Source organism: Manacus candei, unplaced genomic scaffold (genome assembly GCF_025592945.1).
Source record: "Manacus candei isolate 608988 ecotype Guabito, Panama unplaced genomic scaffold, ASM2559294v1 h1tg000014l, whole genome shotgun sequence".
Taxonomy (NCBI): Eukaryota; Metazoa; Chordata; class Aves; order Passeriformes; family Pipridae; genus Manacus; species Manacus candei.
In genome coordinates, this window is record NW_026138062.1 from 50128889 (window position 1) to 50156625 (window position 27737).

Sequence of the window (27737 nt, forward strand, 5' to 3'; positions counted from 1 at the left end):
AACTTTTCTATTGCTCTTGGTTACTAATGAAATATTATATGGTTTGATTCTCTTTCAGATGCTGTGATGATGTAGAGTAGTATATGTCTTAAAGACAGATTATTGCTATGTTGAATCAAGCCATTGATATTTATGTTCTTCATGAATAATTTCATGTACTCATTTGAAAACTTTACAAACTTTCACACCCTGTGGAAAAAACAACTGGTTCCCTCATTTAATAGAAGGGAATGGGGAGAAAGACTATGTGCCTTACTCTTTGTCTCAAGATTAAGTGGAAGGGACTGTCTCCCAGTTCTGCATGCAGAAAGGCACTGGTTGAGCTTCTTGACAGACGGCATAATAACAGTCTAACCCAGCACCCCTTTTGATGTCAGATCTGCATGGAAATACTGGCCCATAGAAAGTGAAACATGGCTTTGTTTATATAATAAAATATTTCACAGGTATGACATATGGGTAAGTGCAGAGCAAGGCTGACAATTTATATCCACATGTGGAATATAAAGATAGGATTGTACATTCATAACTGCAAACAACTGTTGCTGGAATTGTGTTTTCAAGTAGATTGGTTGTTTATCCCTATTCCCATGCAACTTGCATTGGAAAAACGTTATTTTGTCTCCTGAAGGTTCTCTTGTAGACAGCCCCTATGCAGCACCTAACGCAGAAAACTCTCTATCACACAAGAGATTTCTAAATACCATTTTTCCATAGTTGTTTTAATAGAGATCTGAAATTCAAATAAAAAAACTGTCTATTTGTTACCTGAATTATCAATTTTCATGATAAACAAATAAAAAGACATAAGTCAGTAGTTCCTTCACAAATAATTTTGGGCTCCTGTTGACAAAATGTCATTGGTACTATCATCTGCTCCTCAGGATCATATGGTTTTTGTGGAACTGGGAAATGATTAATCTGAACATTCACTTCACTTTTACTCGTATTTTCATTTTTTACAAAGTAGGATTTTTTACGTCTGTTTTTTTTGATTTAATGATTATGACATGAAGCAGACCAGGTGGGAATACTAAACATTTCCAAGAGATGGTTTCAGAAGTAGGGTTGTTGCTATCTTAGAGGAAATCCTGTCTTGCAAGAGGAAGAATCAGATTCTCTTCTGTTCTAATTTCTGGCTTATAACTGTGGCAATTATGCTTGAAGTTCAGTTGTTCTAGATTGCCCTTTTAGCCAGTGCACAGAAGCATCTTTATCTATTAGTGAGTTATTTCCATTCCACAAAAGGATTATGCTTTTAATTTAGCAGCTCAGTTAAGTGTTCAAAATCAGGGTGAGAGGATCTGTCCCCCAGAATCTTCCAATGCTAAGCTTTGGCTCAATGTTGAGTTATTCATTTTGTCATGTAGAACCACCAGAAAAGGCCTTTAAATGTGCAGAAGGCCTCTGGAGAGTGTTAACCATTCCTGGGATGAAAGAGCTCCACAGCTTGTGAATTTACTGTGATTTTCCTCTCAGCTAATGTAGACTCAGCTAATGCTGAAACATTTTCCGAGGATGAAAGAGAATGTTTGAGTACCAACATATCATAGAATTATTTAGGTTGGAAAAGACCAATAAGGTCATGAAATCCAACCGTTAATCCAGCACTGTCGAGTCCACCACTAAACCATGCACTTCAAATATATCTTCTCTGGTGGGTCATAAAGCATTTGGGGACTTCCTACCTGCAAGCTGCTCTGTTGTTTCCAGGAGGATGCTGGCACTACTCTGTTCCTGGGATTTCTCAATGCAAATTCATCCCTTCATGCTTGACTAGAATAGGCTATTCCTCATTCTGCCAAAGTACCAGTTTTCCCAGTAATGGTGCTTTCATTGTTATATCCCTTTTATACACAGGTATTTGCTGTTCAGGGAGTAAAGGAAGGAGTAGATGAAAACCCATAAAGCCACCATATATCCAGTCTTTCAAGGGTCATTATATTGTCCACAAGGCATAATGCTCTTGCCATTTTCAGTTTGTCTCTAGTGTGCTGAGTTGTCATCAGGGTAAATAGTCACCTTTCTTCATAAATAAGTAGTGGCTTTGTATCAGACTCAGTCCAGCCACAGACCAGTAAAGCTCTAAATAGCAGTGGAACAAAACAGCTGCACAAATGTGAGAAGTTCATGTGATTTCTTCTGGTTAGGATTCACTTTCATGTTGTTTAGACATCCTTAAACACAAACAAGGAAGGTCTATTGTTTGGTCAGACTGGACTCTCAGACATCTCATTATTGTGACTTTCAACAGCACAGTTGTATTTTCAAGCTTTGAGAGGTGCAGCAGCTCTTCATTATTACCAAAATGGGAGTAGGAAAAAGAAATGGATGCTCATTTCATTAATGGCTGTTGAGAGACAAATTTCCCTTTCTCTGTTGTGCCTGATCAAAGACAAATCCAGAAAGATGCCTCACATCCCAACATGCGATCAGTGTGTGATTTCAGATATTTTGGCTGAACCGCATTTTTTATGAATCTGTGTATCAGAGTTCTCATTGGAAATAGTGAAGAGGGAAGGCACCTGGCACTTTAATGAGCCTGAGAAGTCTACAGTCACAAACACCACCAATGTTTCCCAATTACTGCCTTAATTTTGTAATCAATCATGTATAAATCCCATCCTCACAGACAAAATCTCTTTCTTTTCCACTCTTTCCTTTTTCTCCGTTCCTAATTCACCCTTGCAGATGAGACTGGGGTCTTTGGGAATAGAATCTCATTTGAATTCTGAAACTAACTTTTAAGACTAACTCAGTGCATCTAGTGAGACAACATCTGATCTATCCAATCTCTAATCGATTTAACAGGGGTAAGGGCATGGGCAGGCAGGACTTAGGATTTTCCTTCTTATTTCCACAGAGCCCTTCTGGGTATTTCACAGAGCTGCTAAAGTTCACGTTCCAGGACAAAGTAAAATGTCTTTGAAGCATCGAGTAGCACACATTTAATGAAGATAGAAAGCCAATCACTTAACATCAGATGAGGAACAGCAATTTCCTTCAGTCTGGCACTTTGTGTATTGAACAAAATTGCATGAGAGCTTTGAGCACTAGGAGAGCTGTCAAGCGGCCGTTTGTCTGGGAGCTGGAGCAGTCCCCTTGGAAACAGCTTAAACCTTTTAAATGAAAGCATTACCAAATGTACATCTGTGTGTAATATATTGGCCATAGCCTCAACTGTCAAGGGCCAGGCTATGCAATGTTGATATATATTTTTGCCTGATAGTCATTTTCATGCTTTCACATGTAAACACAGCCTCCTTTAAGATTGCAGGGTACTTGGCTGCTCAATAAGCAAGCATCATAAAAAAAGGTTTGCCCTTAAAACTGATTCAGCTGGGTTATCTGACCATAACGTTTAACTCAAAAATTTTGATACTTCCTGGACCTCTCTGTTGCAAATACGTTGAGATTTCTTGTTAGATAAGGCAAAATGAGAAATTTGACAGTCACCACATTATGGAGAGAATTGCAGATTTTAGAGGGGACATATTAATAAACATACTGTTGCCATATGTCATCACCTGTATAAAACATTAATCCAAATTCAGAAGTTTTTTATTATATCAGTCATTTGTGAATGTGAACTTTGAGGAAACATGTTTTTTGTTTTATTTCTTTTTATAATTTTTTATAAAGCAATGTATTTAGTCATTGTGTTTTTTCCTATGAAAATGGCTAACAAAAAAGCCAGATAAAAGAATACATGGATGGCACATAATTTAAAATATATTCCCCAGGAATATACTTGGTCTCGTGTTCTCACACTGCTGAAAATATGGGGCAGTTCTTCTGAAATCAGATGAGTTTTAACAAGTAAAACTGCTTTAAGTGAGAGGAAAATCAAGCCTGTTTTTTCTAGTCCTCTCTGTCTCTCAATCTGAGATTTTCTTGATTCTCTCCCTTCTTCTTCATCTTCTCCTCCAAAGCCTGCTTGCAACTTGTACTCCTAGCAGCCACTTTCTTTAATGAAAAGTAATGCTGAGCACTGAGCAGATTCCACTTCAGCTTTGACAGTGGGAAGTGGATTTAAAGTATCTGACAGAGCTGTGAACTACAGCTGATTGGGCATTTTGGCAGTTTAAAAGTATTGCTTTTTTTTTTTTTTTTTTTTTTTTTGCCTTTGGCATCTCACTTTTTTTCCTCCTCACTACTCCATGTATTACTTTTAGTCCCCACAGGGTACCTTATCCTCGGTCTTGTCACCAGCTTGCTCCGAGAGTATTCGGCAACAGATATTCTTGGTCTTCAGCACTAAGACCCTTGCCATGCCCTACTCAGAATCCATTCCATCAAGCAGGTATTTGGCCTAAATCTGTGCAACAAGATCACGAGATCAATTTCAACCTTCACCATATGATTTAGTTAGTATGGTGGTATTTGGTCAAAGGTTGGACTTGCTGATCTTGAAGGTCTTTTCCAACCTTAATGGTTCTATGATTCTATTAACAAATGAGAAAACTGTCTGAGAAGCATCGTCGTAAAGAGTGTACAGTGGAGACCTCATCTTCTATTGATTTATTTTGAACTCAAGGTGAAACGAAAAAAAGGAAAAAGGAGCTTCTTGAAGAAAATCCCATTTTCTCTCTCTTCTCCCAGAATAACCATAGGAAATGCATGTAGGAAGATGACATTTGTAATCTTCATCATGACATTTTGATTCCTCTTGTGGCTAAAGATCCAATCCTTCTCTCATTCTCCATCAAGGCCTTCCTATTGTTTTTTTTCTATGATCACAGGAAATTTGGAAATTTGAATTTGGGAGAAAACACAGTGAGAATTGATCCAATACTTCACAGAAGGACAGGAGAAGTGTACTGCTGTTTTCCAAGAAGTTTTGTGATGAGAACTGGGATTGTGGTTGATGTTTTGACGATATTATTCATTCCATAACAGTGATCCATTGAAATAAAAATAAATCCACAGCAGCAAAATAAAAAAAGCATAAAACAGGCCTATTGTAAGCAAGTGTGAGAGAAAACAGTAGTTATATGACAACTGGGTAGATTTTAGAAGTTGAAAATTGGGAAGGGCTCCAGCTCATGATTTAAAAGACAGCTACTGCAAGCAGTGGGAGTTTACAGATCAGCAGAACAAGCTATCAATTTTCAATAAAATATTAGGAGTAGTTTAATGCAATTAACCTCCTGGGAAGTGTGGTGGGCCAAGTTCAGAGGTGCACTTGAAACAAAGTCCTGGCTCCAAGCCACTTCTAGAGAGTATGGCTATTTGTTGAGTAGAAAGGAACTGCATTTTGTTTTCATTCCTCTTATCCCTCAATTCCTCCTCCAGCTTTTAATCTTCCTAGAATCATAGAATAGTATGGGTTAGAAGGGCCCTTAAAGATCATCTGGTTCCAATCCCCTTGCCATGGGAAGGGACACATACCACTAGACCAAGTTGTTCAAAGCCCCATCCAACCTGGCCTTGAACACTTCCACACATGGGGCATCCACAGCTTCTCTGGGATATGATCTTCACTTACACTGCTTTCCTTGACCACTTGATTTAGCCTGCCACAGGGATATACCCCACCTTCTGAATAGTGTTCAGGCTGACAGTTACTGTGACATCATGACTTTCTTTTCCTGTGGAAAGAAAGGGGACAATACAATGCCATCAGGAGTAAAAATAAAAAATTGCTCTAGAACAGCAATAAAGTACAGGGTTTAGAGACTGAGCTGCTTCTTTCTAACTTTAGCCATCTACAGATTCATTGTCTAGCTGGCTGTGGATGTTTCAAACAACTTCATGGAGAAACATCCTTTGAAAACTGAGTCACAACATATAAGGGTCCGGGAGAATATTCAGCAGACATAGCTCTCAATATGCTTGCTTGTTCTTGCACTGTTTTCCTAGAAGTCCATGTTGATCACTTGAGTTGATGAGTCATTGGTCCAACCCAGGACAGTCATTCCTACAGGAATCATCTGGACATCTTGTATCATTAATAGAGTGAAAGAAAAATATTTTCTAGAGATGGTTCTCAATGCTCAAGTATAGAAGCAGCCCAGTGACTAACAGAGCTGGAACGTCCATCTCTGAGAAAGTTATGTCTATTCCTGTTGTGAAAAAGAGGTGTTAAGTGAAGGACCTCTTCAGATGCTGGATGCTGGTAGGTCACAAAGGACTAGAGTAAAAAGGTTGAGGGATGAGTTTCTGAGAGCTGTGATCATTTCACCTGTGGATTGTAAAGCTCTTTTAACATCAAGAGTTTTCCAGGGGTGCAAGTTTCCAAGTAAGTGGTTGGATTCCTTTAGATCCTGACAAAATAAAATGGGAGATAAAAATGTAATAGAAGGTGGTATAAGATAAAGCATGTGAGTATTATTAGAAAATACACCATTTCTTTATTATTTGCATTGTATCACGTGACAATAACATTACCTTGCAGGAATTACAAGCCCCATTCAAAGTTAGACCTTACTTTAAGACATTTAAGACTCTGAAAGAGACTCAAGAGAAAGTGAAATTGCTACGGTGAGCCAACTGAGGTTACAAAGGAAGTCAGTGGCAGAGCTGGGAAAATGTCTTCTGACTCCCAGGCCGCTGCTTATGGCAGGAGATCACTTTGCTATCAAAAAAGACCATGATCTTTTCTTTCTGTGCAGGACCATTTATTACTGAACAGCTGTTGTCAGTCCATTTAGTCTATTTGAAAAAATTCTGAAGAAAGTAAATATCTATTCTTCCCTGAGAAATGGTTTAAAATTTTCTGGATATGACTAGTTTAACTTTCTATATTTTTCCTTTTCTAATTTCACCCCATCACGTTTAATACTCCACCTTCAGCAACCCTAAATAATTCCTACATGAACTACTGTTCAGTAATCTAATAAGACAGTAAAGTGTGCCTTGACATCCTAACCAAGACAGTAAATATTTAATATAATGCACTCTATGAGAAGAAAGTACAATTAAATGAAAAGTCAGATAAAATGAGCTTAAATGTAATAAATACCAATTACCATTCAGTGCCGAAAAGTTGTATGTATATTTATTTCCTCTCAGTTAGCACTACTGGCACCCTGTATTTTGTGGGTTTGAAATGGCAACAGACACCCACTTGCAAGCCTGCTTCATCATGTCTGTTAAAATAATTATTGATATTATTGGTTTATTCTTTGGCATCCCAATTTTTTTTCAGTTAGCTGCAAGAGTCTGTGTTGCTGGGTTAATTATTTCTTATTTTTTTTCCTCCTTTTTGGTTCACATGGGGAAAAAAACATAGAAAAGTTGTAATAAATATTGAAAAACTACTCATTTTTATAAAATACATTTGTAAAATAAAATGCAGATTTGATCCAAAACTATTTTTAGCCTGCAAAGTGAAAGCATTCAAAAAGAAGCAAAAAACTGTCCTTACACTTTCATTTCCACCTTGAATAAGATATGGTATTCTTTATTTATTGTTCCATACTTTTATGTTCTCACCAGATGCTGTGCTCCATCCAGAACCACCTATGCTTTGCCACCTCCTTTTAGGAAAATAGATAATTTTCTATCAACTCATAGTCTAAAAGCTGAGACACCATTGTTTGGAAGAGGAATTTTCTTGCTAGCATATGGAGAAGCCATGCTAGTTAAGATCCAAATTAATCCAAATTAAGGGTGGTTTCAAAGAACCACTCATAAAGATTGCTGCAGGCCTCTAATCTTTAGTCTTCAAGAATTTTCTCTAATCTTGACTATTCAAGAACAACTATATTTAGAGTTTGTACTTAAAAGAAAAATATTGTCTACAGATACGTACATTTTTTAACCAGAAACTACAAATATTGAGCACATCCTGCTGTCTAATAAAAGAGTGCAAGTAGAATCATAGAATTGCAGAATGGTTTGGGTTGAAAGGGATCTTAAAGATCATCTTATTCCAACTCCCCTGCCCTGGGCAGGGACGCCTGCTATCCAGTTGTGTGCAACCTGCCCTTGAACACTTCCAGGAATGGGAAAATACATTAAGTACACTAGTAAGTTTAATTATTCTAATTTTAAAAGTACTAACACATTTACATCTTTTATGTTTTATTCTGGAATGTTCATTTGAAAACTGTCAGCTTCTTCTATCAGAAATTTAATTCATATTGCGTTTTTCTGTGGGATGATATAGAATCATAGAATCTTTAAGGTTGGGAAATATCTCCAACATCACGAAGTTCAACCTTTGACCAAACACCACTGTGCCCATTAAACTGTTTTGAAAAGTGTCACATCTACTCAGTTTTTGAATGCTTCCAGTGACGGTGACTCCACCACTTCCCTGAGGAGTCTGTTCCTGATATCTCACATATCATGCTGGTGATGGGGGTTTCTATCACACAAGACCACACACACTTCCTTATGCATATTCTTTCCATGTATCCAACCTGATTCTTAGTCCTGGGGGACATCACAGCCTTTATTCTAGTCTCCAGTGAAGTTAGATCCTTGAGAAAAAGCCAAACTTTGGAAAAACTTGACCCTTTAATAAAATTTCCATAAGGCAGACTGACTGGTCTGAATGCAAGCCAGCAGTGTGCCCAGGTAGCCAAGAAGGCCAATGTCATCCTGGCTTGGATCAGCAATAGTGTGGCCAGCAGGACCAGGCAGTGATTTTCCCTCCGTGCTCAGCACTGATGAGGCTTCACCTCAAATCCTGTGTCCGGTTTTGTGCTCCTCACAATAAGAAAGGCACTGAGATGCTGGAGTGTGTCCAGAGAAGGGCAACAGAGCTAGGGAAGGAGATGGAACACATCTGATGAAGAAAGCCTGAGGTAGCTGGGGGTGTTTAGCCTGGAGAAAAGGAGGCTCAGGGGGGATCTTATCACTCTCTGCAACTAGGTAGAGGAGATTATAGTGAGGTGAGTGTCAGTCTCTTCTCCCAGTTAACAAGTGACAGGACAAGAGGACATGACCTCAAGCTGTGCCAGGGGAGGTTTAGATTAGATATTAGGAAAAAATACTTCACAGAATATCTACATTCTGTGGAGTCACCTTCCCTGGAAGTGTTCAAAAAACATGTGGCTGTGGCGCTTGGGACAAGGTTTTATGGTGAACACGGCAGTGGTGCTGGGTTGATGCTTGGACTTGATGACCTTAAAAGTCTTTTCCAACCTTAATGATTCTGTGATTCTATTCTATGACTGCCCACACCACCCAAAAGCAGACAGATTCTGGGATTTGCTCTCACACAGAATATTTTGAACTATTAAGGTAGTTTACTACAGAGTGATCACTTCCATTAATAAAATCATTGTTCCTAAGATACTATCAGTAATTCTACTGTTAATTAATTCGAGGAGATATGCTGACCTGCATTTGGATGCTGTTCTCTGTCATTGAAGTTGCTTTGCAGTTATAATTAAATACACAAAATGGACATCACTGCTTTCACTTGGTTGTGTACCTTTCATTTTGAAGGTCAGTCTAGCATAGACTCATACAATGGTTTATATCAGGGATTTTTTTCAAACATTACAAGATGTCTCATAGTCAAACAGGTTACTTCCAACCTTTCTGAATGAGAGATGCTTTAAAAGAATAATTTTCCCCTGATTATCGCTGGATAAATACTTCCTCTTGAAATGATGCACTCATTGATAGATATTCAACCTCCTGCACTGCAGACTGGTGCAGTGATTTGGAGCATAATAAACAGTTACTTTGAGAAGGTATGCACAGGAATGGAGTTTCGTTTGCATCCATGTTGAAACTGCAAAGGCAGCTATACAATAAAGATTATCATTGAAATCAATAGCAACATGGTGGACGAGGAGGGAATAAACCCACTGAATTGCTACTGCATAGTCATTTTAGTACCACATATTAATAAGTTATTTGAGGCTATTACCAGAACATCTACGAAAACATTTCAACTGTTAAAAAGATATGCAGTTTATATTGTAAATATAAAATTTTGAGATTAGTGAGAAAAGAGGATCCCACTGGCTTGTAGTTACTTTATGCATTGTATTTGACTCATTCTAAAAAGTAAGGGAAATAGCAATGGATAACAGAAGACACCTGTCTAAAAATGGGGAAAAATGAGTTTAATATGCCATTCCAATTAATTCCCTGGAGGATTAGGCAGAAGAATGTAATTAAGGTTTCGGATCTTTATGGACTGTTCCATGTTGTTAAACAAACAATAAAATTCATGGCTATTCCTATAATAAAACTTAAAGAGATTTCTCTTGTTGAAATAAACTTAATGTACGTTATCATATGGGGGAAAGTATCTTCATATTTGGTAGGTTTGATAGGATTCAGGGACTATGTCGTGGCAGTGCTTGAGAAACCAGGTTATAATCAGAATTTCACTTTCAGTTCTTCAGTTTGCAATAGATTAATGAAGTTGAAAATTTGTGGAACTGTGGGCTGCTGCAGTTGTAGTTGTGGTAAACTATCTGATCTTTTCATAATGAAGTGATGCAAGAAACACTTGGAGACTCTTTTGTATACCATTGAGAGAAATATGTCCTACAGAAGTTTTCAAGGTAGTAAATATGTGAGAGGGGTGGTTTATTTTTTTGTGTTGCGTTGTTTCTATTTTTTTCATATTACCGCTATACACTGAAATCATGAATAAGTTTATGTGTTTGTAATATCACTGAGATACAATTTGATAATGAATAGCAGAAAATGGAATACTTCAGATTACATTAGCACAGGATGAAAGACATCAGTAGGCATCTGTTGCAGACCTTGAAATGAAAGAAAGTATAAATTCCTTAGATCGGTTACTAAAAAATTGGATAAAGGATGTAGCACTTGTGTACTACTTTAACTGCCTAGACTCTTTTTACTGCTGGGTAAAACTCACAGTTAAACATGGATCATCACAAATGATCCTAATTTACATAGATGAGAAAATTTATGATGTGGAAAAAAAGTGAACTAAATCTAAAGAAGGTCTTATGCTTTTACATTTGTCATGGGTTGAAGTGGCTGGGTTTTTGGTAGCATGGGGGGTTACATAGGGTGGCTTCAGTTAGAAGCTGCTAGAAGTCTCCCCCCCAATGAAGCCAACGACAGCTGGCTATAGGAGGGACTTCCTGCTCCTGGCCAAGGGGGAGCCAATAATCACGCCTCTGTGATAACATATTTAGGAACAGGCTGTTGCTCAGAAGAATCTCTTGAGCCACGGCAGAGCTGACCGAAGCTTCCAGGCAGACCCGCTGCCTCCCCTGCCATGGGGGGGAAGGGAAGGCGGCAGCAGCCTGGCCCAGGCCTCTCGGCACCTAGCCCAGAGCAGGCACCAGTGGCCCCTGTGAAGGGGAGGCCAGGGCCGGGGCTGGGGCCAGAGCCGGGGCATGCGGCCCTGTGGAGAGCAGCCCTGCAGCCCCCGGGCCCACCACGAGCAGCCCGTGCTGGAGCCTGTCCTGCCCGAGGAGCCGAACAGCACCGACAGTGCCAAAGCCCCCAAGGTGAACTGTGAGGGCTGTGGGGGAGCACCCTGCGGCCTAGGCCAGGATGACAGAGTGGCCCCTGCCAGCAGGCACTGCCCTCCCTTTCCCCCCAGCCGAGTCGAGCTGGGCCAGGGCTGGAGCGGCCCACTGCAGTGCAGCCAAGCCCATGCTGGAGCAGATGGATGCATGGAAGAAGGTCATTTCCCCCTGTGGAAGGCCCAGGATGGAGCAGAGTCCTTCAAGAGACTTGTGGCCTGTGGAGAGGAAAATCCATGCTGGAGTACGTTACATCAGTATAGCTCACTGTATGAAGGACTGCATCCTATGAAGGATGGAGAAGTGACTCTTGGGACAGTAGATATGGAAGAACTACTGCCTGAGGGATGGACCCATGTTGGAGAGGTCTGTGAAGGACTCTTACTTGTGGGAGGGACCCCACTGAGCAGGGGAAGGACTTAAGAGTTATGCCCCTCCCTGTAACCTGTGGTGAGGACCATGGTGGAACAGGCTGTCCCCCTGTAGCCCATGGAAGAGTGACCTATGGGACAGCAGATTTGGAAGACCTGTTGCTCGAGGGGGTGGACTTCTCTCCCTGGCCCTCTGCAGAGGGGGGAGGGAGAACAAGGAAGGAAGGAGGGATGAGTGGAAAGTGTGTTTAAGACTGTTTTATTTCTCACTTTTTAGATCTTATCCTGTTAGTAATAAATTTTAGTATTAACCCCACATTGAGTTTGTTTTGCCTGTGTGACCTCTACCAGCTCAGAGTGACTTTAGTAGGTGCCTAGAATCCAACCAAGGTCAACCCATGACAACATTTTAGTAGTTAGAAAAAAATGAAAGAGTAAATCATGAAGCCAGTCAAAGAAGATGTCTGCAGTTGTCTGCAACTGTTTACATATCTACAACCAGGTCTACTGAACTCTCCCCATGTCCATTGAAACAAACATTTCCAGAGTGTAACCTGAACATGTCCATTTTTAAATTCCTTTGACTGTAGAAGACCTTATACTGGTTCAGGAGTGAATGAATTGTCTATACTGTAGATACCAAAAGTTAGGGTTGCATTTTTCTTACTGGACAACATACAAGGATAAGGATATCAGCAAATTTGCAGATGACACTGAGTTGGGGAGGAGTGTCGATCAGCTGGAAGGCAGGAGGGCTCTGCAGAGGGACCTGGACAGGCTGAAGAGTTCGGCTGATTCCAATGAGATGAGGTTCGACAAGGCCAAGTGCCGGGTCCTGCACTTTGGCCACAACAACCCCCTGCAGCGCTACAGGCTGGGCACAGAGTGGCTGGAGAGCAGCCAGACATAAAGGGACCTGGGAGTTTGGATTGACAAGAAGCTGAACATGAGCCAGCAGTGTGCCCAGGTGGCCAAGAAGGCCAATGGCATCCTGGCCTGGATCAGGAACAGTGCGGCCAACAGGTCCAGGGCAGTGATTCTTCCCCAGTACTCAGCTCTGGTGAGGCCACACCTGGTCCAGTTCTGGGCCCCTCAGTTCAGGAAGGATATTGAGGTGCTGAAGCAGGTCCAGAGAAGAGCAACAAGGCTGGTGAAGGGACTTGAGCACAGGTCCTGTAAGGAGAAGCTGAGGGAGCTGGGGTTGTTCAGCCTGGAGAAGAGGAGGCTCAGGGGAGACCTCGTCACTCTCTACAACTCCCTGAAAGGAGATTGTAGCCAGGTGGGGGTTGGTCTCTTCTCCCAGGCAGCTATCAATAAGACAAGAGGGCATGATCTTAAGCTCTGCCAGGGGAGGTTTAGGTTAGATATTAAGAAAAAATTCTTTACAGAGAGGGTAATCAGACGTTGGAATGGGCTACCCAGGAAAGTGGTGGATTCTCTGTCCCTGGAGGTTTTTAAGATGAGACTGGATGTAGCACTTAGTGCCATAGTCTAAGTAACCATGATGGTAGTGGATCAAGGGTTGGACTTGATGATCTCAGAAGTCCTTTCCAACCCAGCTGATTCTATGATTCTCTGATAAGAGAGAGCTACAGGGCTGCCTTTTGGCACCTGCAGAGTCAATCACAATGATAAAAAAAATAAGTGTCCCAGCAGTGACCAAGAGTGTAGCACACAGTAGAATCAGGGCAAGACAGACATAAAAGGATAAAATGACTGAAATACTCTGATCAAATCTTATCCAAATCTTAATAAGGATGTCCCAACTTTTACCTCAAAATAACAAACTATATTTAATTACCAGAAAATAGTGCAAGGAGAATGGGACATGTCATAAATATGTGGTTCAAGTAACAGGATGAGATTTGACCTAGAAAAATATAGGCTAATAAATTTTAGAGGGAAATAATCTAAAGCACCGTTATTAAGTCAGACAAAGATACCTGGAAAACAGAAATGTCAAAGGAGACCTTGGGGGTTTAGCAGACAGCAAATGATATATGCATGCTGGAATGCTAGAGGATGACAAAAAGGGATGTTGTGATTTCAGTCTGTACGTGCAGAGTCATCATTCCTTTGTCCATAGAGAGGTGAGTTTCTTGCTATACAGCAGTGATGAGATTGCACCTTGAATATAGTGATGGATGTTGACAAATTGAAGGGAATTCTGAGAACAGCAGCAAAAATCATTAAGGGGCTGAACAACCTGACTTGGTAGGAAACAGAAAGTCCTACTCTCGGAGGATAAAGGGAAAAGATTTTTTCTGTTATCCCAAGGTGATAAAGACAGGCATGATGGGATTATGTTAAACAAAAGAAAATTTGATCTGCAAAGCAGGAAGAAGTTCCTGCTGCAGTGTGACTTAAAGAATTTTCTCAAGTATATGGTGGAAGACATTTATGTTAATAAAAGGGGATGTCAGCAGCAAAAATTAATCAGAACTTAAATTGTTCTGGCATTTGTACAAATACCTTTTTAAATTAAAATTAAATTAAATGAAATACAATAACCTGTGTTTTCAGATTGTGCATTTCATGCATCTGATGACCTGAGGCATCCCGTGAGTGTCACTGGTTTATTGCTGGTTGTATTACATATACAATAATGACCTTGCTCAAAGTTATTTTTCTGAACTTTTCTGGGGAATTAACATTATCACCTCATGATTTTCTGCCACCTTCTATTGGTGGTTCAACATAGAGGGTTTGGAATTAACTACAGGCTTTTAGCTGATGGGCAACATGTATACGCTTATCTATATTCAGCAGAATAAATTAATATTTATCCTTTCATTGCACAGGCTTTTTTACTTCTACCCTGTTATATTTTTGTTAATGCAGTGGTGATACAGTCTTTAAAAAAAAAAAGAGTTTTAATACAGAAAACACTTTATGAATACCGGAACTCGTAATGTAGGCCAGGTTGAATGGGGCATTGAGCAACCTGGTCTAGTGGAAGGTGCCCAGCCCATGATAGGAGGGTTGGAACCAGATGGTCCTTGTGGTCCCTTCCAACCCGAAGCATTCTGGGATTTAATGACTTCTTGAGACATCAAGATAAAAGTAGAAAAGGCTGATTTAGACTGCTTTCTTGTATGGAAAACACAGTAAGAAAAATATTCAACATGCCTAAATTGGATATAACAAGAAGGTGATTGTGAACAAGCTTCTCAGCGTTTACTGAACAAAACAGCTTCAATGTTAAAAACTGGAAGGAAGCAGTGAACTATTTGCATTGAAAAGAAATCATCATCTCTGTGCCTTGCACTGAGCTCAAATGCTTTTCTAATGTATAATATATTTCTAATTGTTTAGGGATTTACAGTATACAGTACTTACAGATTACTTGCTGAGAGGTTTCACTAAAAAACATAATTTAGTCAATTAAAAATAGAAAATTCTAAATCACTGAATCACTTTTAAACCTTCTTGAGTAGGATACTTCATCGGATGCTCCATAGAAGAGAGGAAATTGCAGTGGCAAGGGTATGGATTAGTAAGCCTTTTCTAGCCATAATTTCAATTATCTTGTGATGAGACTTTTTCACCACATTTTTTTTACATTAGACTCCCTTCACAACTAGAGTGTATGGCAAATAATACAGGAATCTCATTTCTTTCGCTACTTAGCTATGAAAAATTAATGGCAATTAACTTAAAATTAGTTGACAGGAAATAGAACCTTAATGCTATTAGAACCTTAAACTATGAAAGATTAATTTACTTTTTTATCTCATAATCTGTTAATCTGCTTTAATATTTATGGATAACGATAGTTATTATTTTCTTGTTATTTTCGCTGCCTCCCTCCTTCCCCTTGTCAACTGAATCTCTTTCTTAAAGAATAAATAAACTCATTTGTGTAGGCATTTCTCAAATGTGTGTTTGACAGGATCATGCCATGCCATAAATTTTGGGTGTGAGCATCTCTGAGGAATTTCTTTAGCCCACTGCCTTAGGCAAGGGTGGAATCAGATGTGATCTGGAAGGAGAGGAGGCAAAGGATGAGGGTCTGCTCCATGATTGCTCTGCAGTCACACAAACAATAACTAGGGCGCACTTCATGGGGCACTAAAAATGCTCTAAAATGTTTGCCGGCCTCCTACAACTTTGTAGTAAATCTGCTTTTTTATGAAGAGATCTCATAGTGAAAGGACTTTGAGAAAAGCTCATCAAGTTCTTCATGTAAATCTGGTCTGTAGTTTCCAGTGTACTGTCCTTATTATTTTTGGAGGATTTGCTGTAAAAAGGTGTTTCTCACATTCATTAGCTTATATTTTAACTAAAATCTTTTGCTTATCCTAAGAAAGAACGAGAGTCTGCTCATAGAATGTGCAAAGGGGCTTGCAGTCAAGCTGACTGGGACAAATTTAGTGGACTTCTTTCATTAGCTGCTAAGGTCATTGACTTCTGTGGCACTGCACCAACACAATTCAAAGCAGAATTTGTTCCAGTAAAGTTGGACTTGATCTCCTGTTGCAGTTGTTCTGTCTTTAAACCATTTAGTAGTGTGAAGTGAGTGTCAAAGTTTTCCTGGTGTGAGTGGTTGTGATTTAAGATTCTTTGTGCATTTACTTTCTGGTTCATAAATTACTTTTCAAGGAATGCAACAAAGGAAAGGGTCTTTGATTTCATTCATTTGATCATTGCTTGATTCCATGTCATGTTAATTTCTAAAGGAATGTGCTCACATGTTCTACATGTCTGAAAGTGTTTAACTTAAAAACATTTCCCCCATTTTATAATTTGAAAGATATTTTGTACTCAATGATCTTGGAATTCTTTTCCAACCTAAATGATTCTATAAATTTACATCTTGGATTGCTAAGCTTCCTCTGGATGCTGGTTAGATTTAACTCAGAAGTAACATTTCATATGTAGGGCAAACACCATCAGGTGGAATACAGGAGCAACATGGCTTTTCAAAGGTTTGGCCCAGTTTATTTAATTTTAGGTAATTCTATCTGAACTAATCTCCCATGGTTTATTCTAAAAAAGTGGGAGATAGTTCTTTAATCCAGAAAAGGCAGTTTATGGAGTTGGTGAGTACTTCTGACAAGAAGAAGGGTAGTTTGGTGCTCTGGTCTCCTGTCTCCCAGGGCATATCTCTGCCCCGTGGCTCTTCACGGTAGAACTCTAGGAATGTCAGCACCTTCTATACTCATATTCAAATGCTATATGGGATTTTCTAACATTAATTGAAAAGCTGATTAATAGACTTTTTCCGACATATGAATTCATCTGAATTGTCTTTTCTAGTCACTGCTGAAGAACTATAAGGCTTTCAAGTACACTTAGTAGTCTAAAAAAAAATCTAGTAACTGTAAGTTCAAAACACTTTGTTGTTATCAAGTGCCAGAAAACCAGTGATGTATGTTATATTCAGATACAAACAGATTGAATTCTTGTAGCTGAACCGTACTGTGTGGTTCAGTCAACCCTAGTTGAAGAGGTAGACCAGTTCCTTTTTTGTTGTTGTTGTCATTTCAACATTAACCTCCAGGAGGTTTTTCTTTATTGCTGGCCTATTCCCCAGATGACTGTTTTCAAGTGGAAGGGGAGGTAAATCTGACAAAGAAGCAATAATTCGTAGAGAAAATGACAGCGATAAAGTAAGTGGTGGAAAGATTTCCCCAGCAGAAATGTGCAGCCTAGCTCACCTGCTGGAAGTTCATTGTCTTCAATACGCCTCCTCCAGACTTGATTTTGGCACAATGCATTTTCTTAAGCATAAGAACACTTTGCTGTTTCAGAGCTCTCACTTACTGGTAACATTGACACAAATCTCAACAATTGTTATATGAATCAAATCATAATAACTTATTACCCAAGTGCTGTAGTATGAATGTGCTTCCTGGTGAATTGTATTGTGTATTCCTTGTTTGCATGAGCTGATCTTTTGGCAAAGTTACAGAAAAATGAGCACTTCCATAACAAGGACCAAGGACTTAAAACCCCTTGTTTTTCCCTGTCAGGCCATTCATTCTAAGAGGTAAAGGACCGTAATTCTTCCATGAAACCAAGTAACAACCTTTTAATAAGCATCATTAAGTCTTTAGATTGAAATAAGAGGATATCTACCCTTTTATCCCATATTATATTGCCCAAATTCCTCTTTGCTGTCCTTGCTGTGGTTAGATGAAAGCCCCCTGTTTTCATATCGATCACTAAAAGCACTTTCCCCTCATACCAGTTCATTGCATCACTTCTAAATGCAGTTCATCTGATCCCTTTTACTTTGACTGCTGCTCATTCAAGGCTACAAAAACTGTAGTTTCAGACAGGTCTTGGAACCAAATGATCATGTTTCTTACCTCATTCCAGTGGATAACATTAGGATCTTTGTTTAGGTGGGATTCAGAATAAAAATAAAGATCACTCTGCTTTCCCATGCATGCCCACACATGTGCACACCTCTATATATAAACACCACTCTTTCTCCACAAGGGTTATTTGAAGCCAGAACAGTAGACATCTGTGTATGTTTGTGCTTATTTCTTTTCAGTAACACGCTTTCCAAATGCTAGATTCTGGGGAAGTATAACTCCTCTGAAATTTTACCCTATGTTGAATCTAAGCTCTGCAGAGCTGTGGATAGAGTGGTTCTCAGAGTTATTCTTTTTCACTGGCAAAAAAAACATTGCTCTTTGACAAGGAAATTATTCAGGCAACTAAGTTATTGGCTTAGGGGTTATGAAGAATCTACTTGTAAACAACTCTTAGTTTAATTGTCACTGTTTCCCTTCAGCTGGTTGCATGTGGCTGTAGATCTTTCTGCTTACAATTTTTGTATGCACGGAATTTTACAAGCATGAAACTCAATGGAGTGCTTCCATGTCTGTTTTCTCTTCTTCTCTTTTATCCCTGCCAGATCTGCACAAAAAAAATCCATATTCTAGCTTGAAGGAAAACCATCCACAATGATAAGAACCAACCTCGCATGCCAGATAGATTGGAAAATCAGACTGAGATTTTAGAGGATTGTTCCTATGCTAAAGTGAAATGACAGGCATAGGTTCACATAGCAGGCTGGATTTTATGAATGCACGTCAGCAGGGTATCTGCTGTGTTCAAAGGAGTCTTCAAGCTGCAAAGTGAAAAAACCCAAACACACAGAAAAATTGGTTTTTAAATAATATGACCTTTCCATAGTCCAGGTCTTGTTAGTCTTAGGCAGTGACAGTCCCGATCTTGTTTACATTAATGTTCCCCACTTTAATGTTCTCCATCTTAATTTTATGATGACACAGGCAGCAGTTTCTCTCCTTTGCTCCTTGTGGACAAGTGAATTTTTGTAGGTGTCTGATACCTGGGATTACATTGTCAGTAAATGAGAACACTAACTGCTGGCCGGGCTTCACTCTCCCTTTCCTTCCCATAAGATTTAATTGATCAGTTTCATCATATGCAGCTTAACCTTATGCAAGAGCATGAAATAGCATATGGTTTTCATCCTAGAAAGATAATTAACCCCCAGGAGATTTCGAAATGGGAAGAAAAAAAGTATAGTGGGGTTGTTTTTGGAAGGGACAAGAAAAGGAGGAAGTAGGGAAATGATGTCACCTCTGGTAGCTTTTTGAACTTTGAGCCCTGAAATCTCAGTTTTGATGAATGCACTCAATCCACTCATTATGTGAAAACTGAAGCAGGTCTCAGGGTCTCCTGATCATGAAATCAATGCCCTAGGGCATCAGTGTGCACAGTGCTTTCCACACCAGCAAACCCAGTTGCTTATTCAGCAAAGAACTCTCGTTCTTGGCCTGATCACAGAAGCACCACCTCTCCTAAACAATGTTTGCATTTATAGAGATGTTGTTGTTCCTGGTTTCCTTCCTTCCTCTAGGGAGACTAGCTCCATGGTATTCCATTGGACCTTCCATATATATTGTTTCAGTTGGTCTCCTCTTCCCCACTGGCAAGTTATAAACTTATTTTTACATTTGTTCCCTCTATGCTTTTCTTTCTGTGACACTGTATCGATGCTGCACTGGCTGATGTATGGTAGGAGAAGGGCTGTTACATTTGTACATCAAATCCTATATCCGTAGTTTACCCTACACAGTCAAAACATATTTGCAGGCTTTACATCTGATAAAGGTCATCTTCTGAAATGCAGAGGTGCGGAAGAATCTTCCTGAGTCTGAAGACAGATTAGCTGCAATGATCTTTGCTATGGTTCATTTCTTTTGTAGAAGGAAGAGGCTTCACATATTCTGGACAGGTTCACCATTGCTCAATAAGAACTGTGGATCATGTCGATATGTTGTAGCTGCAGCATGGGAAATTTTGAGCAGGAACTGGGGCAGGTACTGGAAAATTTTCAGGGAAGAGGATTTAACAAAATGAAATAATAGTGTGACGTGAAGTCCTGAATGCTTCCTCCTCAGTCTACCACCAGCTTGAGGAAGGAAAGTTGCAGGAAAAAAAACAAGTATGTTTTTTGACAAGTTCAGATGGGAGACAGAACACCAGGTATGGCACTTGCCTACTAGAGGTAGAATGACATGAAATATGAAGTTGTCAAGCAGAGGGCAGAACTTATCCAAATCTGACAAGTCTAACATACTGAGCTCAACAATCTTGACTCCCTCCTCCCCAGTCCCATCAGCCTGGGTTACAACTCAAATGTTTATGTAGCACTGAACCATCAACAGCCACTCTCCCATAAAATGGTCTTCACCAAATGCTGTGGAGTGGCAGATGCTGTGGCCCTGGAGATCTGTGCAGAAATGAGACCTACTCCATAGCACATCTTCTCTTTGAGTTACCACTTCATTAGGCATTGTGTATTCTCATTGCTCCCACTTATTCTCACTGGCTGTCCTGCTTTGAGGCCTGGAAGGGACAATTTTTGATACATCTGTCCTCTTGCTATCAAAAAGTCACAGAGACAAAGTGCTAGATGCAGTCCTAAAGCAGGTGATTGCCCTTAGATCTCTTTGCAAGAGCATTCCATATCCTTTTGTCAGATTTATTTCCATGTGAGAGACTAACCACTTTTGAATCAGTGAATCCTGGCAAATGCTTCAAGCACCTGCCTTGCTTCTGGCTGAATGCTGCGCAGTGCTATGGTTGGGCTGTTGCAGAGTGTCTTTCAGGCTCTGAAATCTAGGATCTGTTGAGATGGTTCTCCTGCAGCTCCATAGGATGCTCCTTTTGTCACCAACCATCTGCCAGTTCCTTTGGCTATGCAGGTATAAAGCATGCATGCCAGCCTGACGTAGTGTCAGCTCTGAAAATTCCCCAGTACTGTGTGCAAACAAAATGCTCTGTTCCAAGTATGGAGGAAATATTCTATCATTCTGAGAAAAAAGTCCCAAATACACCTGGGGAGAAAGAAAAAGCAAATCTCCTTCTTATCAAGAGCAAAAGGTGATAAAAGGAGGGGGAAAATATCATTATGATGGGATCAACACATAATTAGTCAACAAGCTATATGGAGGGGTTTTGATAACATCAAAATCTGTGTGTTATCAAGTGCAGCCATGGTAGCAATACGGGATCAATTAGAAATTGTGTTGGCAAGATGGATTTGACCCAGATGGTCCTTTCAAGTCCCATGAAATACTACTAAAGTATTACTTTTGAGCTCTTCCTTCCATGAAATGAGTCACAGAACCACTTATAGCAACTCAAGTAAAAGTAGGTGAAAGCCACCATTGAAAGAAACACTGTGCTTCTGTTACTTGTAATGTGTGATCAATACTGCAGTAAAATTATCAGTGTTTTACTTTCTCCATCCTGATGCAGAGGTATTGTTCTGTATCACTGCTTCTGGACTAACCATGGTGAAAAATATGACCCAGTGTGCCTGGAATCATACATGGTATTTTGCAATATGGGGGTCAAACAGTTCCCATTTTGCAGACAAGTTCATTTAACTACAGGGAATTCTGCAGGTACAATATTAAACAATGGCCACTGGTTACTTTTTCACGGGCTTTGTGAGTGTACAAAAAAAATTGGCATCAAGGGCTCTTAAAGTGAGAGTCCTCTTGGCATGGGGAAACAGATGGAAACAGGGGTCAATTATGAGTATTTTGGCTTTTGCGTGAGTACGTGGAAGAGCCAGCAACAGAAATCTGGGAATCCACTTGTGTGACTTCATCTTATGGACTCAGAACTACAGAATATCACAGAGGCTGGAAGGGACCTTGGAGATCATCTAGTCCAACACACACTGCTCAAAGACAGGTCAGGTACAAGAACCCAGGATTGTATCCAGTCAGATTGCCACAGCTGGAGACTCCACAGCCTCTTGGTCAACCTGTCCCAGTGTTCAACCCCCCTCCCCCAGTCCAGAAAGTTTACGGGACTCATGCATTTCTGTTTCTCTGTTGTTGGTTCTTTTATAGAGAAGATGTGTATGTGTAGAATAGTAACATTTAGTCAGTAGACCAAAAAGCTCTCTTTGCAAGGCAAAGGCATCCTTAGTCAGGGACGTATTCATAAATAATTGAGCCTTCTTAGATGAAGCAGTGCAACCCTTGACCTGAGTATTATTTATCTTATTTAATAAAGGATGTTCTGGGGCTACATTGAGGATCAAGAAGAGTTTTGTTAATGCTGAAGGACGGTACTGGTATTGTAGCCAATTAATGTGCCTGTTCCTACTGATGATAAATGGGTCTGTCATCTGATAGTCTGGCATTGTGCCTCCAGCCCTACATAACCATTTGTGGATACACCCAAGGGTTTCGATAGTTAACATTTCAGCTTTTACAGGTCATCAGAATTTTTCAAGAAAGATAGATTTGGTAAATAGTATTCTGCAGCAGAAAACTGGAGCTGAAAAGCAAACAGTGTTCAGGGGATGATAAGGTCTGCAAAAATGGGCCAAAACTTGTCTGAGGAGGAATCTTTTTGTTTCTAATTCAACCAAAGTTCAGGGATAGGAGAAAATAAAAGTGGGAGAAAAGAAAATGCATCAAAGGAATGCTAGTGAATCCAGCCTGGCTTAGCCTTCATGGGTTAACAGCTCATTTGAAACTGCTGTTTTCAGTGGCTCTGAAATTGCAGGAAGTGGTCTGAAGCTGAGAGGGAATAATGACTCCAGGAGACATAATTTCTAGGGAGGAACTGAGGTCCTGCAGTTCTACTTTGGAGGAAACACAAGCCACAGAATGAATTCCCTAGCAGTTTCAAGGTTAGCAGAGAAGCTGATGGCTGGAAGAGAGAAATCTGAGGAGGGAAGCAGAAAATGTGAAACAATCTCCGTGTGTCTGTGTGTGCTCAGAGTTGAGCCACATGGCCAACGCCTTTTGTCCTTTAGCCAAGAATCTGAGCTAAAAACCTCTTTTGCAAGGTCCTTGCAAGATGCACCACAGCTCTCTCCCACTCAGGGTTATTCACGTTCATTAATAATTTCATGTTAATTTAACATGAAATGTTGGTATCTGGGTTTTGAAATTTTTTAATGAATACTGTCCTCAGATAGATAATGGACAGGCAGAAGAGGGAGGGAGGGAGGAAGAAACTCTGCTCACCTTGACATTATCATTGACCAAATGATAAGACAACGATGGCCATGCACAACTTGCACCACTCTCATTGCTATTTCTGATGGTTTTCTATCAATAAACTCACATCTGAAAATTATGAACAAAGAGAAAAGCACACCATTACAAATTGATCCCATTGAATCGGCAGAGGCCCAAAAGTTAGCTATAGCCTAAATTTAATCAGTGAGTCTCCCTGGAGTCAGTGAAGAGAGGCACCTTCAGAGGGCAATTCAGAGAAGGAATCTGACTGCAAGGGCAGCATTAACCTATATGACTGTTCTCCCTTTGCCAAGAGTCAATGGGATCAATTCATAGCTGAGTGGAGAAGACTTATACTGGCTAAAAAGCAGTCCCAGTATCAATAAAACTACCACAGTGTGTTCTCTGTATCACAAAACTGCCATATGTCTCCACTTATGGGGATTGGGCATGGGGACTATGGAGGGAATTGATTTCCTGGGCAGGTTAATATAACAAAAAGCAAGCCGCTCTGCAGCCCTAAATCTCCCTAAAGCCCACAGTCTCAGTCCTCCTGTGCTGTGCTCTGTGCTATGCTTCATTATGAAGTCTTTAAACACCTCAGCTAAAGACAGAGAAAGTAATTTAAAAAGAAAACACAACTTTGGCTCCTTTAGTTGGATTTTTGGAGAAGTATGGTTCCTCCTGGGTTAAACTTATTAGAGTCTTCTAATTTTGTTTATATTTTATTACAAAGTCCAAGTGCTATTGAGTAGACATCCAAAATTAATGCCCAACTCTAGAATATTTAAAACCCGAGATAAATTAAGGTGTTTAGAATTGTGAGTTTTAAATATTAGACCATTTTTGTTCCCTTTATTTTTCATTCCAAACCAGAACTCCTATTTCCAATTCAGTAACAAAATCTGCTGGTCTTTCTCTTATTTTTAATAATAATCTAACTTACAGTACTCTAGGAACTGCAACTTCAAGAAGAAAACATAAATGAATGTGTATAGTATAAAAAACACTTTTATTTAATACCTTGGAGGCTTGAGCGCTTTGTTTGGGTTTTTTTATCATCAAGAGGTATCCAATAACAATTTTCTTTATTTTAATTATGTCTGGAATATACTGCTCATTGTAAACAAAACATGTAGTTATTTAACATGCAGATTTCAGCTCAGGGATTTGAATCGGTTTAGTGAGCTAGGACACGTTTTATATTTTCATTCATTTGCTCATAGAAGTTTGTCAGGACTCCCCAGATACCTTTGAATAATCTCAACTTTTCTCTGTGTTCTGATTTTCCTTTTCCTTATTGAAATTGTATTATAAATACATTTATGGAGCTCTAGGTGGAGAAAAGATATACTGTTTCTGATAGTTGTTTCACTGCTGCAAATCAACATTGTGCCACTTACATCAGCAAAGCTACTGTTTATCCCAGCTGAATGTCTCCTCCTTCACTTCTAATATTAACTCAGTTAAAAATAAGAGTTTTATATTTAAACCTCTTTTTCCTGATGTGACAGTAGGTGGGCCAACTTGTAACATGATCAACATTTACAGCATTATCTCTACTGGAATCCATTTGTGTCAGCTCCTAACAATCAAAACACAACAGCTCTTTGGGATTCCCATTGCTTTAATTTTTACAAAATGGCAATATTAATTAAAGAATAAAAAATGTGAGCCCTGATACAGCATGCATGCATGTGCATAAATAGCATACAATACAAAAATATTGGGATCTTGTTATGCAACCCATTCCCTGAAGCAGTACTTGTGGAAAGGGGTGATGCACTGGCATTATACATGGGGAGTAGCAATAGTGAGGTGGGGGGTCACAGAGTCCTGTTGTCAATGTATAACTTGTGATTTAGTGCACAATTTAGTTTTAAAATAAACTTAGAGGCATTGGGGATGCACAGAACCATTTGAGATGCCCAAAGTTATTTAAGAGACTGGCAGAGAAGATGCAGGATTTACAAGAAATCCATGTCTTTCTGGAGAGCTGATGAAGGACAATCAGAATAACTAGGGCATCTCTAGTGACACTGGACAGTTTTATGTGGACAGCTGAGCTGGACTGCATCTTACATCTGCAGTCACAAATTTTCAAGCTATTTTTTGATAACACTGAGGGGCATGCTAATTGTGACCTATCAGAAACTGCTGGCCTTTAGCAAGATCATACACTAGCTCATTTTTACTGCTGTGCCACATATTATACCAGTGAGTGTTGTCACTAAACTGAGTGACATTACCCAATGTGTCTCACAGTAAACTTATATATAGATTTAAGTGCCTCTAAAATTGAGAGTTGTCTTCAAGTCCCCATTAAATATAGAGCTGCTAAAAAAGAAATGCTCAGGACATTACTAAGTTAAAATGTCTAAACAATATGCGTTACGGGACAGAGATAGTAATTTTGTTGATGCATGTTGAAACAATTGTACTTATCCAGGTGTCAGACACAGGAGCATATCTCCTAAATTTCTGCAAAAAGACCACTATAAGTCTGTAAAAGCTACAACATTTTAGTGTTATCTTTAAAAAAGTAAATATGCTTTATAATAAGCATTAAGCATGAAATACAGTAAAAAAGGGGAAAAATTGTAGTTAGGAGGTTTGTCTCATGAAAAACATATTTTCTCTTTCTCCAGGTTTAAATATGTGTACTACTAACTTAGGTCCAGTTTCATTCCATTCAGCTTGAAACACCTCACATTCAGTGTACTCCCTATCCAGCACTTGAGACCAAATCTGATGTGTGAAGACACCAATGGATGGTGGCATGTCCTGTGTACATTGGGTAGGAACGAGTCTGGAACATGCTATAACTCTGTTCCTAGGGAGGGCAGCATGGGCATCGCTGTCCTGTATTTATGAAGGTAGACATCCACTTGTCCATATCAATACAGATATAAAGACAGGTACCAGTTACTGTTTGATGTGATGGTAGCCTGGCTTCTGATGTAGGTACTTTGGTAGGTAAAGGGAATCTGGGTCTTGGAACTTACAAGGGATCCTTCATGTACAGTCCTGACAGCTGCAATGCAAACAACCTTTACAAATCCATGCCAGTCTTATCTGACCCTCAACACCTGGCTCCTTTTCTGTAGTGAGAATGGCTGGACCATTGCAGTGGCGCACTGATTTTTATGGATGGTGAACAAAAAAAGGGGATTGAGAAGAGACCACACGAGTTATTCTGACACATGACTTGAGTGCTTTCTATTCTTAGACAGATGAGGATCTGAAATATGTAAGTACACTATCATTGTTTTTTTAGATTTATTTGTAAAGATGAGAGAAAGAAGTAAAACACCTAATCTATCATGAGTGTGGTATTTAGACATTTATAATTCTCTTTTGATGTGTGTTTATAATTAAGTGGAGTTGATAAATCAAGCTTTTCCTCATGATAATTTAAGCATCGTTATTTGTCTCCATCCTTGTTTTTTGTAAAAGAAATGAAAAGAGCAAAAACCATGAAATTATATTTGTAGTGTAATTTTAAATTTATTGCCTAATAAATAGGGATCACTTGGAAAATCCATTTTTTTTCTGTATTGTTAACAAGAGGTTTAACCAAAGTGATTGAATCAAGATGAGAAATGGTCCCAGGTTCCTGAAACTTAAATAAATGATATTGTCAGTGTTAATGTACTGGTCTGGAAGTTCATTTGAAGTATAAGAAATAACCTAAATATAATTTCATGGCAGCTCATATACTACCTAGCATAATTTATTCCTTACTACAGAACATCCATTCTCTGTGTTTTACCAGCATTTCCAACTCACCACATACCTACCAACACTCAGCTTTTTACTCTTGCACACTCCCAGTACTAGTAAAGATAATGTTTCTTTTTTTGCACAACAAATAAAATGTATGTTGACTTTCAACTTTATCTTGAATGCCACCAACACTTTTGCTGAATGAGAGTAACCACCACTGATTTTACAATATCATGTGGGTCTAGTACTTCTGACTCATCTAATGATGATGCATAAGATCTCTTTTATAAGTGTATTATCCCCCATAAAACAATATTTGTGTGTAACAATTAATAAATAGAACTTGTCAGCTGCAGAATGCTGTACCCCTGTTTTACAAATGAGTGTCCACACCAAATTATTTCAAAGAGAATAATAGAAAACCAATAGAAATTTGAAATGCTCTTATAGTGCTACATACACCAAGACTTTAAATAGTCATGGATAAAGATTTAGAAACACGATTGAGTTCGTTTCTACAACTTGTAGAAACTGTACAAGAACACTGTACTTCAAAGTACAGAAACAAATCAACAAGATCTGTAGTGGCTTGACTTGTAAGGACGGGGCTAAGAGTCCTATGACATTTCTGGTTTTGAAATCCATCACAGGAGAATGTCTTTACTCAAATAGAGTTCAAAGTATAGCTTTATGTTTCAAGAATGTACTGATTCTCCTTTGGTTTTGAGCAACAA

The 27737-nt window shown here is 39.3% G+C and overlaps 1 protein-coding gene across 10 annotated transcripts in view; it reads left to right on the top strand.

Moving 5' to 3' along the window:
* Positions 1-27737, top strand: part of TENM4 (teneurin transmembrane protein 4) — a 600622-nt gene that overhangs the window by 64922 nt on the left and 507963 nt on the right. For 9 of the 10 annotated variants that reach the window (XM_051778647.1, XM_051778642.1, XM_051778649.1 and 6 more), the window contains exon 2: positions 26385-26527. The exons of the other annotated variant lie outside the window; for it this stretch is intronic. The gene's annotated coding sequence lies outside the window, so the exon portion shown is untranslated. The remainder of the gene's footprint in view (positions 1-26384; positions 26528-27737) is intronic. 10 annotated transcript variants of the gene reach the window in all.